Source organism: Planococcus citri, chromosome 4 (assembly GCF_950023065.1).
Source record: "Planococcus citri chromosome 4, ihPlaCitr1.1, whole genome shotgun sequence".
Lineage (NCBI taxonomy): Eukaryota > Metazoa > Arthropoda > Insecta > Hemiptera > Pseudococcidae > Planococcus > Planococcus citri.
Genome location: NC_088680.1, coordinates 16433158 through 16451354, shown reverse-complemented (window position 1 = coordinate 16451354; position 18197 = coordinate 16433158). Strand labels below are relative to the sequence as shown.

Genomic DNA, 18197 nt, shown 5'->3' with positions numbered 1-18197 from the left:
ATGAGACACAGATGGAACAGTTTCAATGACCCCAATTATGGAGCAGTTTCAATAGCCAATTTTATGTTGAATTTGTGGAATTCAACTGTCAATAAACTATGATTCACCAAAATTTTCCCATACCGATTATAGGTACATACATACATATTAAAAAATAACATTAACCTTACAATTGTGTTTTTAAAACGATTCCCTTAATCAGTATTGCAATCCAGCCTTAAGCCATAAACATTTGTGTGAAGGTAATTAATGAGGCATAATTTTTTGGAGGTTTTCTATGTATTTCTCAATATTTCTCTGAAATGAGTGATTAGGCACCAGACTATTTTTGCATCTTGTACTCTTACGCATTTTGGAACGTATTAGTGATCGGATACCAATAAAGTACATGGTGATGTGGTATCCATCTAGTACTTTGACTTGTTCACCGGGCTTGTTGAATCTATTTGGTTTCTGTTGTGAATAGTTGTGTCATCAGTTTGGGTTATACATAGGTAGGTACTTTGATTACCTACTGCAAAATTGCTTTATGAAAAAACCTCAATGTCTTGCTTTTTCAAGTTGATGGAACTGATTTTGGTGAGAGCTCTGCACTATGAAGTCTAGACGTGTGTAAAATTGGTGGATATTGAAATCTGAAGATGAAGATTAGTTTAATTATTACAGAAGCTTGGGCATCAACATTCACACTTTGTTTCAACTTGTATATCATTTCAGAATTTAGGTCACGACGAGAAACCAATACAAAATTCCGTATCAAAATGGGTATTCTTTCTTCGGCCATCTCATTGTCCACAGCTATACTGTGTTTGAGCAATCACATCACTTATGCAATCGTTCCGGGAGTTAATTACTTAATATCGGGTTTTGTCGGAAATGTGTATTATATGAGTCAACCCAATAACGACAACATTGACAATGATGCCAAATGTTTCGTATCTCTCGCGATCGACGTCAATGCGACGACGGATATGTTCAGGAAATGGGATGGTATATATCATCAATGTTACAACAACGAGGTGTGTAACTTTGCAGACAGAGCAAAAGACAAGAGAACTAAAGTCACCCTCTGGGGATTGAACAGTGCTCGGCAGAGTGATGCGAGATTCAATAACTATATAGCTGGTATGCAATACTATAATCAAGGGTCTAGGTTTCCAAAACCGAAAGGCACGTAGAGAACTAGTTGTATGGAGGCGGGAATTAATTACAAAATTCTCAACTCACAAGTCTAAAATTTCCCCCGTATCTGCAAATTTTTCAAGCGTAGTACCTATTTTTTTTTTTTGGAAATTTTTCTATCAAATTTGTAATTGAGTGGTGGTGTGTACTACTTTTTTTTGGAAAAGTGTCGATTTGAGTCGAAATCAATTACTCAAGTTTAAAAAAAAATTCAAACAGCCCTGATTTCTTAGTAACTTGCTTGGCTTCAACCTTGATCACCATCGACGTATGTAGATTTTTTTCTCGAATTCTGTGGTGTTGGCATCCGCAGAAAGCAATAAACACCCACCCCCCCCTCAGTATCTTAAAGTCTTAAGAGTAACAGTGTATAGCAGTAGGAATTCTTGTTTTGTAGTACATAATTTTTCAACTTGTTTTTTAACGATGTATATTTAGGTTTAATCAGTGATGTATGTAAATAGAAACAAGAAACCGAATTATACATAATTGACTAATCTTTTTAATCATGTTTTCATTCACCTACTTACAGTATAATAGTGAATTATGTATGATTGAATTGTTGTTATTGAATTTTTACATTTTCATTTAAGAGAATGTCAGTGCTGGTGATTTATTTCAATTTTTTAACTGAAAAAATCCCTTAATTGTATGGAATTCGACTATTTTCAAGAAATTTAGTGCATATGAACCCCCCTTTTAAGATCATTGCAGAATGCAGAGTCATAATCATCATTTTGCATGTAGTTTTCTGGTAGCTATAAGCCCACTGTGTTGAGACCCTACTTTGAAAATTAGTTTGTTTGAAAGATTTGATAAGTGTTTATTTATGGTTATTTTGAAATGGCAGGCTTCAGCTTTTGTATTCATTACAACAAGTTGAGTTTTCCCAGTGGATGTTCAACTTTGATTTTTTTCTGTTTTGATGATTGATCTTGAATCTTCAGTCTATTCTGTTTGTATGAGAGGGTGGAGATATTTATTTACTGAACCTACTTCTTGATGTGGTAAACCTACCTCTTGATGTGGTTCCCTCTACTTTTCCTTACACAGTAGGCTTACCTAAATTATACTTTCTGATGAAAAAAGTTTGAAATATTTTAAAAAAATGAAAAAATGGACTGGCAGGGAAGGGGGTTGAAAGGCAGTGAAATGGTAGCGATTTTTGGTCAACAAATTCCTGTATTAGACACCCTGACAAGAGAACTAAGAAAGGCCAAACAATATTGCTTCTTTGAAAGACTGAATACTGCACTGTTCTGCATTTAAATATTTGTATACTTAATTGTCAGATTTTGATTTTGTTGATGTTTAATATTATGTACTTTCATGTTTCTGATGGTATTTTTTTTCTTTTTTTGATTTCAGGTAAGTTTCTTTGATTGCTTCAATTCAATGTTTTCAAGCTTGTAATGAACTGTATTCTAAGGGTAAGTCGTTTTGTTTTTTTGAGAGGGTGAGAGGGAGAGAGATAAGTGAAGCTTTGGAAAACATCCTGCATCAAAGTTTCTGGATGAGGTGACTTTGAACAGTGATTCAAAATAATCCTTTGTATGCGGATTCTCGCTCAATCAAAACTTATGTTTTAATGGGTCGTTGAATTTTTCAATCAAGTACATTGTATGCGTAAGCAATAAATGCTACATAATTATGTAAATGACAAATTTAATTGAAAAACAATAGATTAAATTTTTCATTACTTTTAAAACGATTTTCCAAGTAGGATTTAGCTCAACCTTGAGAACATACATTACCCTAAAACTTGATTGCAAAATAGGTGGGTATTTTTTGTAAGTTATATATTTTCTTTTCTTAACGTTTTTCTGTGATGGGTTTTTGCTCGGAATGCATAAATTGGATGTTAATGAAGATAATTCAAATTGGTGCTGTGGTATCCATTAAGGACATTGATTGATTACTTCATGAGGCAGGTTGAATCAATTAGCTTTTTGTTGTGAATGTTTGGTTATCATTTTGGGTTATAGGTAGGTACATTGATTATTACACAATTGCTTGAAAAATCTCAACGCATTGATACATGTATGTACTTATTAGAAAGATATTGCGTTGAATACTTGAAAAAGCGTCTTGATAATTATATGTACCTCGCACCTTGCTTGTGAGCCTAATGTATGCTAGGTGACGATAATTTCAAATGAAATCAGTCGACTCAATGTACTCGTATACGTAATGATGTAAATGGATGACTCATTTTCAACTTGCTATTTCAGAATACAACTCGAAGAGAATACATAGTTTCTGAATGGAAATGGGTATGTTTTCCACAGTCATCTCATTGTCAACAGTTGTGCTGTGTTTAACCAATTGCATCACTTATGCAGTCCCCCCTCCATATCATTACAAAATGAAAGGTTACCTTATAAATTTTTTTTTTTTGAATAAAAACGAAAGAGTTGGAATCGCCAGCGAGACAAGGTGCTTTATAGCCATGTACCACTCTAATCCAACAGATTTTAAGATAACAAAACGGAATCATGTATACCACGAATGTTCATACTATGCAACTTGTTTATTTGCCCTCAGACTGAAATTGGTGAATAAACCAGTAATTATGTGGGCATTAAACCATACAAAATATGGAACAAATAATATTGTAAGCGGTTTAGAATTAGATGGTACTAGAGCTACATTTGCAGGGGTGTTACCTGATCTATGAAGGCGGGGGCGGGGGTGCTGGAAAAAGAGATGAAAACTGTGCAACAATAAAAATCAAAAGCTGCTGAGAAAATGGAAAAATTTCAGTTTTTATCATTCTCAGTTTCTGTTTTCAGTTTTTATCAGAATACCTACCTACCTACTTTGAATTAATTGAAAGTTTTCAATTCAAAAACATCACTTTTTTTATTCTCATTTTCTTATAATGATTGAAATTTGTAATTTGGTATAATGTTTACATCATTATGTTGGCCATTCTGTGTACTATCTTTTCTTTCATTCTTGTATTCTTGAATTAAATGTACCGGGTGTATTTTTTATTCTCATTTTCTCAACAAATAAGTACATACAAGAGAAGGATTGAAGTGCTCCTATGTTGATGACTGAGTTTACCTCAACCAATGTGCCCAATTTCAGTTCAATTGGGGTTGAGTGAGCATGTGATGATAACGTATTGATAAGGTATTAGGATTGTAATCTCGAAAACGAAATGAGGGCTTCTTCAGGTCAATGTTGGGTTGATGTCTGGATCAGGATTGAAGCTGTTCCTCCTTTGGGGTGCATACTCTGACAGTGACTGCCACATTGGGTTAAATCTGCGGATGATACACGACAAAAAATGTTGCAGAAATTGCAACACTTTCCGCCAATACTTTTCTGCTCATTAATCAGCATGCGTATTTTTTTACACAATAAATAATTTCTGCCATGTCCAATATTCCTGAAAATTTTGTTGGCTCTGCGGGGGATCGAATCCGGGTCTCTGAGTTGGAGAGGGACTTTTCTACTAACCTAACCATTGCAACATGTGATGGAAAGCATGCAAATATTTCTATACTATGCTAAAATGTTTGCGTAAAATACCGCATTTATATGTGTGTTATTTAGAAAAACGCGAAAGAATATGCCAAAAAAACCGGACAATGTAATCTGAAAGCGCTGTGGCCTTACACGAGAAAAATACACTACAAAATATTCACGTAGCGTATTTTAAGCAGATTTTTTTGGTGCACCAATCCGCCTTCTGAACAGCACTTTTTCATGTGTAATTATTCAGAATACGTCAATAAACCAGCTGATGTTGGCATCTTTTTCAGCGTATGGGCAGATTTTCCCCTAATGGGGTGAGTGGTCTTTGAAGCATTCAATGATGGATTGCTTCACTGTTGGCCATTCTAGTTTATCCAGACTGCACCCTAGTCTTAGTACCGCTTTATGCAGACTGCACCGTAGTCTTAGTACCGCTATCTTTTTGATCTTAAGTTGGTCCCATTTTGCAGCTAGTGCTTTCATCATTGTTACAAAATCCTTGATTGATGGCTTATCATTGTACTGTTCTTTGGTGATAGCATAAAGGATGTAGTTTACATCTTTTTTGAGCTCAACTACTTCACCAACCTTAGCACCCCTTGAGAGTGTCTTGAGTATTACTGGTAATGAGTATACTCGCCTAAGACCAAAAACAGCATCCATTGGTTTATGCTTGTCAAACAAAGTGAGGCGCATGTGCATGTACAACTTTCAACAGTGCAATGTGGACCATACCAGTAATACAGTAGACTTTTGCTTATCCATACAGCCGTATTATCCAGATAAAAAGAAATTTCCCTGATTATCCGAACAAAATCTGTATTATCCGTACAAGAGTAGATATAAAATGTATTTCCTGGCACTGGAGTAAGAATTCTTACAATACTTTTTAAATTCAAAAGTATGTGGAAACTTATGTGAAAAATTTCACATAAACCTTCACATAGTTTTTCATTCAATCAAATGCAAAAATATTTACAAAACTTAGATATTGAAATGAAATGCAAAATTTTTTGCAATACTTAAACATTTCAAACAAATGCAAAAATTTCATCAAAACTTGAACATTTCAAACAAATGCAAAAATTTCATCACAACATTACCATTATACCACTAGTTAAAGAAAACATTATCACTTAATAAAGTGACAACACAAACATCAGCACCTTTATCATAGAAACTGATTCTTTTAACTAATGCACCCACCAGATGTGGAGGTTGTTATTGAAGAGAAATTTTTGCATTTGATTAAAACAAATTGACATTTTTTTTTCTTTCTATTATAAAATAAATAATGAACACTATTGAAAAGAGCCACCTTGAATTAATAAAAGATTATGTTGATTGGGAGGCAATTTCAGTTCATCAAAAACTGTCAGAAGATTTCATTAGGGAATTCAAAGGCAAAGTAAATTGGGAAGAAATTTCACGTTATCAAAAACTATCAGAAAACTTTATAAGAGAATTCAAAGATCAAGTACATTGGAAAAAGATTTCAAGATATCAAGATCTATCTGAGTATTTCATAAGAGAATTCAAAGATCAAGTAAATTGGGAAAGGATTTCATGGCGTCAAAAACTATCAGAAAACTTTATAAGAGAATTCAAAGATGAAGTAGATTGGAGTGAAATTTCAGGAAATCAAGCACTATCAGAAAACTTTATAAGAGAGTTCAAAGATCAAGTAGATTTTAAATGGATTTCAAAACATCAAACACTATCAGAAAACTTTATAAGAGAATTCAAAGATCAAGTTGATTGGGGAATGATTTCAAAACATCAAAAACTATCAGAAGATTTCATAAGGGAATTCAAAGACAAAGTAGATTGGAGAGGAATTTCATGGCATGAGATGCTATCTGAAGATTTCATAAGAGAATTTAAAGACAAAGTAGATTGGTATAGAATTTCAAGGTATCAATATTTATCAGGAAATTTCATAATAGAGTTCAAAGACAAAGTAAATTAGTGCGCAATTTCAGAAAATGAAAAACTACCAAAAGAACTTAAAGACATAGTAAATCGCAATATTTCAAAAGGCTTAATTGAACATATTTTATGTAACTTAGACTCAAGTAATATTCATATTGTCAGACTTTAATGATGTGAATAAAAAACTTTTTTATGAAAAATTTTTTCATAAAAGATGTAAGATTAATTTACAACAGCTCTATTTGTGAAAGGGTTATAAGTAGAAACAACATTATAAATAGTTACAATGTGTATTACTGTATCAGCAGAAAGAGCTTCCTTGAATCTAAATTTTAATTTTACGTTTGTGGTACTCTCCTTTATGCTTTCAGGTTGGCAGGTACAATCAATAGCTATTATGGGATATTTGTTGGCATAATCATTTATAGAACAAATTGGTTTCCCTTCATTACCATAATAAGCTAGTTTGAAATTTTTAAACATTTGATAAATTTTATTATAATCATTTTCTGAACTATTTATATTTAGTTCAGTTTTAGGATAATGTTCATTATTGTTGAGAACAGCTTGAACGTTTTCAAGGCCACATAAATCAAATTGACTATTATCCACTTTGATGTTATCATTTCTATTTTTTTGCATCCCAATAAGAATAAATATTGGATTCCCATCACAAGTATATTCACATGTATACTTTTTTGTTGTTATACCAGTTTTAAACTCATATCCCCAATGTCTAAAAATTTGTGGTAAATCTTTTGAAGCCAGTATTTGTTTTAGACATTTGTTTTCCATTTCTCTTCTCAATTTTACCTGTGACATTATTAGTGCAACATCTGTAAATTTTATAGTAATAGTATGTTCATTTGCAAAAGTACTATCAACTTGAAACATATTATTATAATTATTGAGATGGGTTTTTGTTAACCTTAATTCATGTGGGATGTGAAATACATAATCCTTGTGATCCTCATGATAACCAAATAGTGTTTCTAAAGGATCATACAAAGTAAAATGTCCCGATTTGTTCAGAACATTTGAGTTTGGAGAGGAGATATTCCAACCTCCATCATTGTAAATCGAATCAGAACCAAATGAAACAATTCCTTTCATAGTAGTAACCACACCTGGCTCTTCAACTGAATCTATTATTTTATCACATTCCAAATATTCAATTTTTGAAAATAAATGTGGTAGTGGATTAGTAACAAATGATATTTTTTTCAAATCAAGTTCTGCTACAGCACTCTTGTCAGAATTTTTAGTCACTGTAACAATTCCTTTCACAAGTAATCCACTTCTATGTGGATGGGTAATGACATCTTCATTGTATGTTCTTATACGAATTTTACTATTTCCTTTATTTATGTCATCTTGTGGAGAGGGTCTGTAGACTACAAAGTCTTCACTTTCAATGTAATTTTGTATCATATTTATAATAGGAAAAATTTTTTTTTATTAAAACTTGGATTTTAAAAGTTCTTCATTATAGAATTTCCCTTCAATTTCTTCACCATCAGTATCTTTAATAGAATAAGTTACAGGAGTTGTGTGAAATATTTCATCAACTACAAAAATTTCTTTAGTCCAGTTATTCTTGTACTTGTTATCAAAAACTTTTTTATATGCAAAAATTCTAACTCTATCTCCCTGCTTAAATTTCTGATTCGATTTACATTTGGGTTTATTTTTGTTAAATTTCATCAAAATTTCTTCTGCATTATCCTTATCAACTTTAATAGGTGGCATACCAATAGTTCTATGAACATCTTTTGTGTTATATTCTTCTAGTATTTTAGGTAAAATATCAATCCATCTGAAATTCTTCCTCATCTCAAAATAAATTTTCAACTTTTGATTTAATGTTCTGTTGAAACGTTCAATTATTGCAGACTTTTCCTCATTATTGGTATGATACATTTTAATGTTGTGTTTTTTCAACATTGTCTTGAAAGTTTGATTTACAAATTCCCCACCTTTGTCCACATGAAGTAAATTGGGTTTTCTTTTCGAGATTTTCAAAATATTTTCAAAAGCATCTGTAGCTGCTTTACCTGACTTATTCTTCAAAGGTTCAATCCATACAAATTTAGAAAATGTATCTTCAACATTGAGCATATATTTAAAACCATCATTTTCTTTGGAATATTTGTCCATAATTAATAAATCAGCTGCCCATAAATCGTCAATACCTTTGGTTACAATACTTCTTTTACAAAATTTTTTCCTAATAGGTGCATGTAATTCTTTAGCTTCTTCCATTTATTTATTGTATATAAAAAAATCCTTTAAAACTTTGTTTAAAAATTTCATTCACATTATCACAATCTTTATCAATTACTAGAAAGCCATACTTAGTTTTCCAACAAATATTGCACATTTCCAAATATTCATCAAATGTTACTAAATGCGAGACATGATTATCGTAAATGTGTCTCGAATTTCTAAGATCTTGCATAAAAATTGCCAGTAAATTAAAATTATCTCTTATACATTGTTTTGGACATTTTGAATAGGATTGAGCTAGATAAAAGCAAGAAATATTGTAATGTCTTCCTCTCAGATAGAAATTTGCTATTTTATCTTGAGGGTCTGTCAAAACATCGTCAAAAATTATAACTGAATTTGGTTTCATTTCTTCAGGTTCTTTCAAATCTTGAGGTAATATAGTACTAAAACCAATGTTCTGTTCTGGTGATGTTCTGTTGATAATATCTATTATGTTTTTCAATCGAATATATTTTTCTTGATGAGATGTTTTTGAGCAAAGATAAATATGGGTATATGTATTTATTTCCATTAGAATTTGAATTAAAAGATTGGTTTTACCACAACCTGATGGACCAAATATACCAGCTCGAATTACATTTGGAAAATTTCTATTATATCGTGGACCCACCTCCTTGTAATCATAATTTTCAATTTCAATAGGTATATCACTTTTAACTACTTTTATAATACGTTTTTTCTTCATTTATATTAGGATTTTTTTTTTGTATTATAAATATGAGATTTGATTTAATAGGCGAACGTAAAGGAGAAACTTTATCTTCTTACATTCACACAATATTTAAAAATAGAGTTAATCTGTGTTCTAATAAACTCTATGGAGTTTGTTTACTCATTCTTAGTCTCTTTAATTCTTTAATGAATGTAAGAAAACATAACAACAGGCTTGATCTTGTAGATGATCAAGGAAATCACGAGGAAATTTATATTCCAGAAGGTGCCTACGAAGTTACGGATATTATCAACGCTATAAGAGATAAAAAATTCAACTCTTTATATAATGTTGAGAGAAAAAATATACGATTTGATCTTTCAGAAGATGAAAAGAAGATGATACCAGTTCCAGAAGGAATTTATGATGTGGATAATCTAGAGAGTACAATCAAAGCAAAGGAATTTGATAAACTAAATACAATAATACAAAAAAGGGAAGATTTACATCTAGATAAGTTATTAGATAAAGAGTGTCGTCATTACATTCACATTCCTGGAGATAAGTACAAAGTAGAAGATATCTTACAAGCAATTAAAGAGAGAAGGTGTGCAGCAGATAAATTAAAAATGAATTTGACACCATATACTCATAAAGTAAAGATAATATCTGAAGGTAAAAAAGTTGACTTTAGTGTACCCAACTCTATTTGTAGAGTTTTGGGTTATAGTGAAAGGGTTTTAGAAAAAGATGTAACACATCATTCAGATAGAATGATTGACATTTTTCCTCTTACTGCTATTCAAGTAAAATGTAATTTAGTGAATACAAATTATGAAAATGGAGAAGGAGGAGGTGGAGTAATATACTCCCACCCCTGGTCAGCTCCAACAGGTGAAAAATATTGGATAATCCCATATCACTACTTATACTATGAAATAAATACACATTCTTTCAGGGAAATTGTAGTTCAGATTGTAGATCAAGATGGTAATCTGTTGGATTTTGGTGATGAAAAAATTTATGTAGCATTGGATATTAGAGAAATGTAATTTTAAGAGAATTTCTCTTAAAATACTTAGAACTCAGCTAAAAATTTCAAACAAAGATGTCCACAAATGACCTGATTGAAATTTTGCTTTTGGTCAACATTATAATATACATTCTTTTGAAAATAGTTTAGTACTTCACTAGGAGGTCTTTCACCGAAAGAATCAAAATAAATTATATAATCATCTTTCTTGAAAAAACAAACCCAATGAGATCCAGGTCCAATAGAATCATCTAAATTGATAATCATGCTTTCATTTCTTCCAATTTGTTTTGGTAGTTGATCTTTCATAAACACTCCCCTAAAATAAGGTATACACAATTCCTTTGCATATAATTCTAGTTCCATATTGGATAAGGGTTTAATAGGAATTTTTATTAACCTCCCTTCCTCTTTTTTTTTTTTGCTTTCACATTAACCCCAGCACCTTCAACAGGTTTTCGATGAGAAGCTGGATTTAAATATAACCCCTCACCTTCAACAGGTTTTCGATGAGAAGCTGGATTCAAATATAATCCTCTTCCTACTTTCTTCATAGCTAATTTGATATCTTTAGAATTATTTATAAATTGCAAAACCTTTTCGTTGTTTTCCAAACCTGTACCAGACTTTACTGGTTCCTCTAGTATATCAGTTAGTTGTTTGTGAAGAGGTTTTTCTTCTTTATATCTTTTTTTAACTTCTTCAACCAACTGATTGTTTGCTCTATGATTGCTATAGGCATCAAAACCATTTTTAATTATGGATGATGCCGCAGCTATAGCTGGTAAAGCAGCAACTAGAGCAGGTAAGAAACCTCCAGTTTTATTATTTGTGTTGATAAATTCCAATTGTTTTGCAGACAACTTTATCTTGACTGATTTCTTTTGGGTACGCGCTTTGCTGATTTCCTTCTTTTGATATGTTGTCACTGGTAAATAAGTTTCTTTCATCACACTGTTTTTTGTTCGAATCAATTGTTTGTGATCCAAGTTTAAAGTAATTGGTTTCCCTAACTTTATTCCCTCTAGAATTAACAGTTGCTCTTTTTCATCTAAATTGACAGGAATTTTTTCATAATTTTCCTTTTTCATACCGGTACCAAAGTACCTTTTTGCACCCATGACAGCATCCACAAGCTGAGCTTGTTTTTCCAATTTTTTACTTGTATCTTTATCACGTGCAATATTTGAAGCTTCTCTCTGTAATATATAATCAGCTTCATGAAGTTCAGCAGGATCTTCCATCAATTCATAAGCAACATCATGTCTCCTAGATGCATAATCCAGTTTATTTCTTGGTTCAACTCCTTTCAATATTTGTAAAGTTGGATTTGTCCAGGGTCCAGTAAAATTATGATCTTCTAAATGCATGGGAGGTAATGGAAGCTTCTTTATTGCCCAATTTGCAACTGTACCCAACATACCACTACCTTCTTTCACTTCACCATCAAACATCACCTTGGGAATTCTTTGTCGAATTTTGTCATTCAATATAGTTTTAAAGTTGTTACTATTCATGTTTATTACAGAAAAAAAAATATCATTTCTTCTTTTTGCGTCTAATCACTTTTTTTCTAAATTTCCAAATACTTTTCAAGAGAATCGTCATCAAGAAAATACATGTTTTCATATTTTGATGCTGGGAGCTTGTTCTCCCACTTTGTGTATTAGAATTATTTCCTTCACTACTACATGGAGAGTCACTATTCATTTTATAATAGGAAATTTTTTTTTTCAAAGTTCTTTAAGTTCTTGCAAAATCCTAACAATTTCATTTCTTAAATGAGGGTTGGAATTTCCAGCTTTCTTTTCACCATACAAAACAACTAATTTATCAAACAATTCAGGCAAGTTATCCCAATAAATATATTTATCCCCAGATGTGTTGGCATACAAATTCATTTTTTTGAGATGATTTAAAATTGGTACTATTGCCTTACCATCTAAAGATCCATTTCGAATCTTTAAGTAAGTTGTAACAAATTTTTCTAGATAAATATCTATGATATCATCAATTTGATACAACCCTCCTCCCTTTTTCAGATATTTATCTATGATATCATCAATTTGATACAACCCTCCTCCCTTTTTCAGATATTTATCTAGCAAAGGTTTTATTACAGAAATGTATTTGATTCCACAACTTGATTTCACTCTGGAAGATGGGTTATTATTTTGTTTATAACTACTGGTTTTATCAATAATTTCCCAAAAATCCTTTAAATCTTCAGAATCATACTGATTTGGATCTGGATTTTTCAATGTCAACAACTGCCATAAACCATGAGTTCCTTTAAATTCAATACCACCTTTAAACTTGATGTTATTACCATTAAAAGTAATTTCTTCATTGCCAATCATCCATTTATTAATGTCTGGATCATATCGAATCCCAAAAGTAGTATCACAAATTTCTTTTTTATCATCAGCAGCATAAAATTGTAAATATTGTTTTGCTATTTCGCCAAGAACATTTTCATGAGAACTATTCCACTCAAGCATATTTTGGGTAGGTTGTGGGAAGGTTTCTGGAAGATTTTGGGAAGGTATTTGGATGGTTTCTGGAACATTTTGAGTTATTTGGTTTCTAATTTTTTCTAGTGGTGTAATGATTGGTTTAAACTGTTCTTCTAATACTTCTTGCTTATAAATTTTACCTGCTTTACTTGCCTGATACATTGCCTTCAATTCCTTTCTTATATTAACATTTTCATTTACTAAATTGTAATTATTGCTCATTTATAGTAGAAAAATTTTTTTTCCTATTATAAAATGAAGTGTGCTGGTATTATTCTGTTTACCCTTTTTGTATCAACTTTACAAGAACATGATTTATTCTTTAGATCTCAAAAAATAGTCAACAATGAGGGAGTTACACTATTTTGTAACGTTACATTTTCAGAACAAGAATTTGTGTATCAGCTGGAATGGCTTAAAGATGTTCCTTTTGACATTCCAGAACGTTTAAGTATCAATAAATTTGAATATTTGAATTCAACATCGAAGAAAAAGGTTGAGGTTGTATCATTTTTGAAAGTTATAAATGAAGGACAATACATGTGTCGAATTAGAACAAAAAAATTTGGTGAATCTTCAAGTAACTATTACTATGATTATTTGGTAGTGTCGCAGCAAAATTTAAAGAGTCAACAGCATTTGGTGACAAAAACTTGGGTAAAATTGCTTATGGAAACAGAGGGAGTCAATACAAAAATTGAATGTGTTTATAATTTTGAGAAATTTCAGTCAAATAATAAGTGGTTCAATTATAACAATGAATCTATCATTTCTAATGAGCGAATTCGTACCACAGACTTGTTTATTGAAATCAAAAATCTAACTTTTACAGATCAAAATGCGTACAGATGTGTGAGCCCAAACAATGAGTTTTATACAGCTTTAGTGGTTACAAAAAATTATAAAAAGTGGTAATATCTTTTAGAACAGTGTTCTAAAAGAACAAAGTAGTTAATTAGATGAATATTTCCATCCTAAAGAAATGAATATTTTTCTGCATATTTCATCACATTCCCTCTTGTTGCCAAGTGAAATGAAATCTTCTGGATCAAAATTGTGACCATCTTTCAACATTAATTTATGTAAAAGAAATTTCATATTTATAAAGTTTTTTCTTTGCTTATTTACCAAATCAAATTGATTGGAAAATTTTTCAAAATCATTTAGAAGTTGTTGTTCTAAATGGGAAATATTACTTGGTTTCTGTCCTGTTAAATTAGAATGAATTAGAATATAATCGTCATAGTGTTTATGATAACCTAGTTCTTTCAAGAAATAAAAAACAGTTGATTTTTTCACTTGTCCAAATGTAGATAAAGCTTCTTGTAAATGTGTATAAACCTCTGGACTTATAAAATCAGTTTGTTTTCCTTGATATTTCTCCAAACACTTTTTGAAATTACTTAACCTATTGTAGCTTGAATTTTGTTTCTTGAGGCAATGAGGTTTAGAATTATGTTTGTAGTGAATTACCTCGGCAAAACATTTTTTGCATATTAAAATATTATCTCGATCTTTGAAAAATTCTCGAGTACTTCCACAGTTTTGACACCTTTTGGATGGATAATACTCTTTTTTTGATACATTGCATATGAGACCAAATCTCTGTGAAGCTTCCTTCATAATCTCATAAGGAATGATTTTTTTCATTTCATTCAAATATGTATTCACATTTGTTTTCATCAAGTTTTCTCTCGTTCTCAAATATAACATCAATATGCTTTCTGAAAATTGAAACTTGTCCATGTTTTTAAAATCATTCACAACTTCAGGAGAAAGAGCATCCTCAATGTTGTATGTTTTCACTCTTTGCTTAGATTCTTGAAATAATTGAATATTGTTCCTTAAAGTATTTGTTATAAAATTATCCAATTCTATAATAGAACTCATTTTATTATAGAAAACAATTCTTTTAACTATTACATTTTTTTCCTAGATACCCAATCTTTCAATTCACATATGAAATCTTCTGATAGTTCTTGATTTTCTAAGATTTCTTTCCAATCTACTTTGTCTTTGAATTCTCTAATGAAATGTTCAGACAGTTTTTGACTCCATGAAATACATTCCCAGCATACTTGGTCTTTAAATTCTTTAATGAAATCTTCAGCCAGTTTTTGATGGCATGAAATCCAATGCCAATTTACTTGATCTTTGAATTCTCTAATGAAATGTTCAGACAGTTTTTGATGACCTGAAATCCAATGCCAATTTACACAATCTTTGAATTCCATGATGAAATCTTCTGATAGTTCTTGATAACGTGAAATTTCTTCCCAATTTACTTTGCCTTTGAATTCCCTTATGAAATTTTCTGATAGTTTTTGATAACGTGAAATTTCTTCCCAATTTACTTTGCCTTTGAATTCCCTAATGAAATCTTCTGACAGTTTTTGATGAACTGAAATTGCAAACCAATATACTTTGTCTTTGAATTCCCTAATGAAATCTTGTGACAGTTTTTGATGAACTGAAATTGCAAACCAATATACTTTGTCTTTGAATTCTCTGATTAAATTTTCTGATAGTTCCTGATTACTTGAAACATCATACCAATTTACATGAGAGAGTAATAATTTAAGATGTCCCTTTTCATTATTGATCATATTATTATTTTATAATAAGGAAAAAAAAATTTTAACCAAAGTTATTTATATTAGTGAAGAGAGAGTTTTCAAATGTGTGATAAAATTCTGTCTTTCTACTTCTAGTTTATAATGTCCCCAAGGTAAAGTTTCATTGTCAAATATACATCTCTTGTCATCAAATGGAGATAAACCTCTTTTATCTTGTTCAAATGTGTAAATATTATGATTTTTACTTTGTATAATTTTCTGCTTGAAACTCTTTGTTATTTTCTTCTCTAAGCATTCTTTATAATCATTATGGGTGATTTGATTTTTGATTACATGTTTCTTCACTCCTTTTGCTCTTTTCTTTTCATCTTCTTCAAATACTTTGATGGAGTACAATTTAGAAGCTAACCCTATGAATTCTTCAATACTTTTTCCTTTCATTTCATCTTTGAATTTACCAATAACTTTTTTATTAACTTGAGGAATACCATATATATTATTCTCAGGATAGTCTGATGTGTCAAATTCATCAATCATTCCTTTCATATCACTGTAAAAGTCTGGCGTTTTTATTGACAAAATTAATGAGTCTGTATCAGTATACAAAAGTTTAACATCATTTTTATATTCTCTCTTCAACCTATAATAGAAATCATACATCAATGTTTTTGAAATATCTAAAATAGAAACACCCACATAAATTGGTTGATTGAAATTGATGTGAGTTTTTTTCATGTGAACAGCTGCAAGATCTTCTGCAAAAAATGTTGATTTTACAAAATTTGGTTTTGAAACATACTTTGTATATTTTTTACCTTCACTAATCAATTTTATATCCACATGATTTCGCACATTCATCATTGTTCTACCAAACACCGAGTTATTCATCAATTTAAAAAAGTCTTTTTCAAATTCATTTTTTGCATTTTGTCTATGCTTTGTATTTTTATCAATATATACTTTCATCCAATCTGATTGGTTGAATTGAATAACTCTGTGAATTTTTTCCAATTTCAAACCTGCTTCAAGAGCCTGTCTAAGATTCAAATAATGTAAAACATATTTCTTCTTATCATATAATGTTGTGAATAATTTAGGAAGTCTATTTTCATCAATAATATTTTCTGCACAATAAGGTAGATCAGAATGATAATCATGTAATGTTTCTGGATAGCTTAAATCAACTTCAAACAGATATCCTTTGCTTTGGTTATCTCTCATTTTCAAAATTCTACTGTAAGTAAAATCGTTTGGATTTGCCCACCAAAACCCTCCATATGGTAAATGTTTACTCATAGCCCATCCATATAAATTATTTGCATCCAAATACTGAATGAATGTTGATTCTTTATTTTTATCAAATTTTTCACCCATGTACTTATGATTGGCTTTTTCATATCTATTTGAACATTGGGAAATTCCACCACGCTTGGCATTTTCAAACATGTACAACATGTCTACATCAGTTATCAATTCCAATTTTTGTTTTGTTGTTTTCAACATGCAATCCCAAGCAAATCCGGGGGTAGTATAATACCAAAGTGGATCTAACTTGTAAATTTCAAGTGCAGTTTTTCTGAAATTTTCAATCACATCTGCTAGCAAGAGTACATCAATTTTATTGTACAACATTGTAAACTCTTTTAGATTTTTAATGTTGAAATGTTCCCAAATTTTTTGAGCACGTAAAAATTCCTGTTCATCTACATGTTCATCATTCAAGGAGTTGTAGAAATTTCCCCTAGATGGTAACTCTTCCTCATCATATTTTTCTAATGAGTCCATATAATCGTAAGGGTAAGCCAATTTTTCAGTCAACAAATTGAACAATGAATCATTTCCAGGTGGTACTGTATTATCAAACCATTTCTTTAAATTTTTGAAATGACACATTTCCAAGTTTTTAGCCAATTTAGAAAGTGGTTCAGATAGAAATTTGTATGAATCTAAAAATCTAAGTTCTATTTTACCCTCTTTTCCTGAATAGTGTTGAAACTTTACAACTTTTGAGAAGCTGATGTAAGATTCCTCATTATTTGGAATTAGTTTTAAATTATCTGTAGTTCCAGCAAATTCTTTGACTAATAAGTGGGAATCATAACCAGAAAAGTTGTGAAACAAGACGGGTATGAAACTAGGTACATTGTAATTCAAGTTGCAAAGACTATGAGCTGCACCTCTATATTCACCTGTTATATGGTCATGATCCTGAACTTTCTTTTTATTTTTTTCTTCATCATCTAATTTCTCTTTCAAATCTAATTCTAATTTCTCTAGTCTATCAGTCAGTGTTTGATCATCATGATACTTTAAAATATTTGAAGTAATTTCTATTTCTTTTCTCAATTTATTAATATTTTTTTCCATCATAGGTGGGAAATCACTCAATTTTCTTTCACAAATATGACATATTGTTGCTTCTTTATATTCACATTTTTGTATATTGGTCAGTTTCTTCATTTTTTTACAATTATATATGTATTCATTAGCAATACGTACTGCATCTTCTGATAATTTTTCACACAATACTT

The 18197-nt window shown here is 30.7% G+C and overlaps 1 protein-coding gene and 2 long non-coding RNA genes across 3 annotated transcripts in view; all 3 read left to right on the top strand.

The window, feature by feature from the left end:
* The window catches only part of sli (slit guidance ligand), a 445788-nt gene that overhangs the window by 342615 nt on the left and 84976 nt on the right, over positions 1-18197 (top strand). The window lies entirely within an intron of this gene.
* LOC135843698 (uncharacterized) lies at positions 52-1681 on the top strand. Its single transcript, XR_010558371.1, has 2 exons — positions 52-494; positions 718-1681. It is a non-coding gene; the product is annotated as an uncharacterized LOC135843698 (long non-coding RNA).
* LOC135843697 (uncharacterized) lies at positions 2698-4171 on the top strand. The gene is made up of 2 exons (XR_010558370.1): positions 2698-3167; positions 3414-4171. It is a non-coding gene; the product is annotated as an uncharacterized LOC135843697 (long non-coding RNA).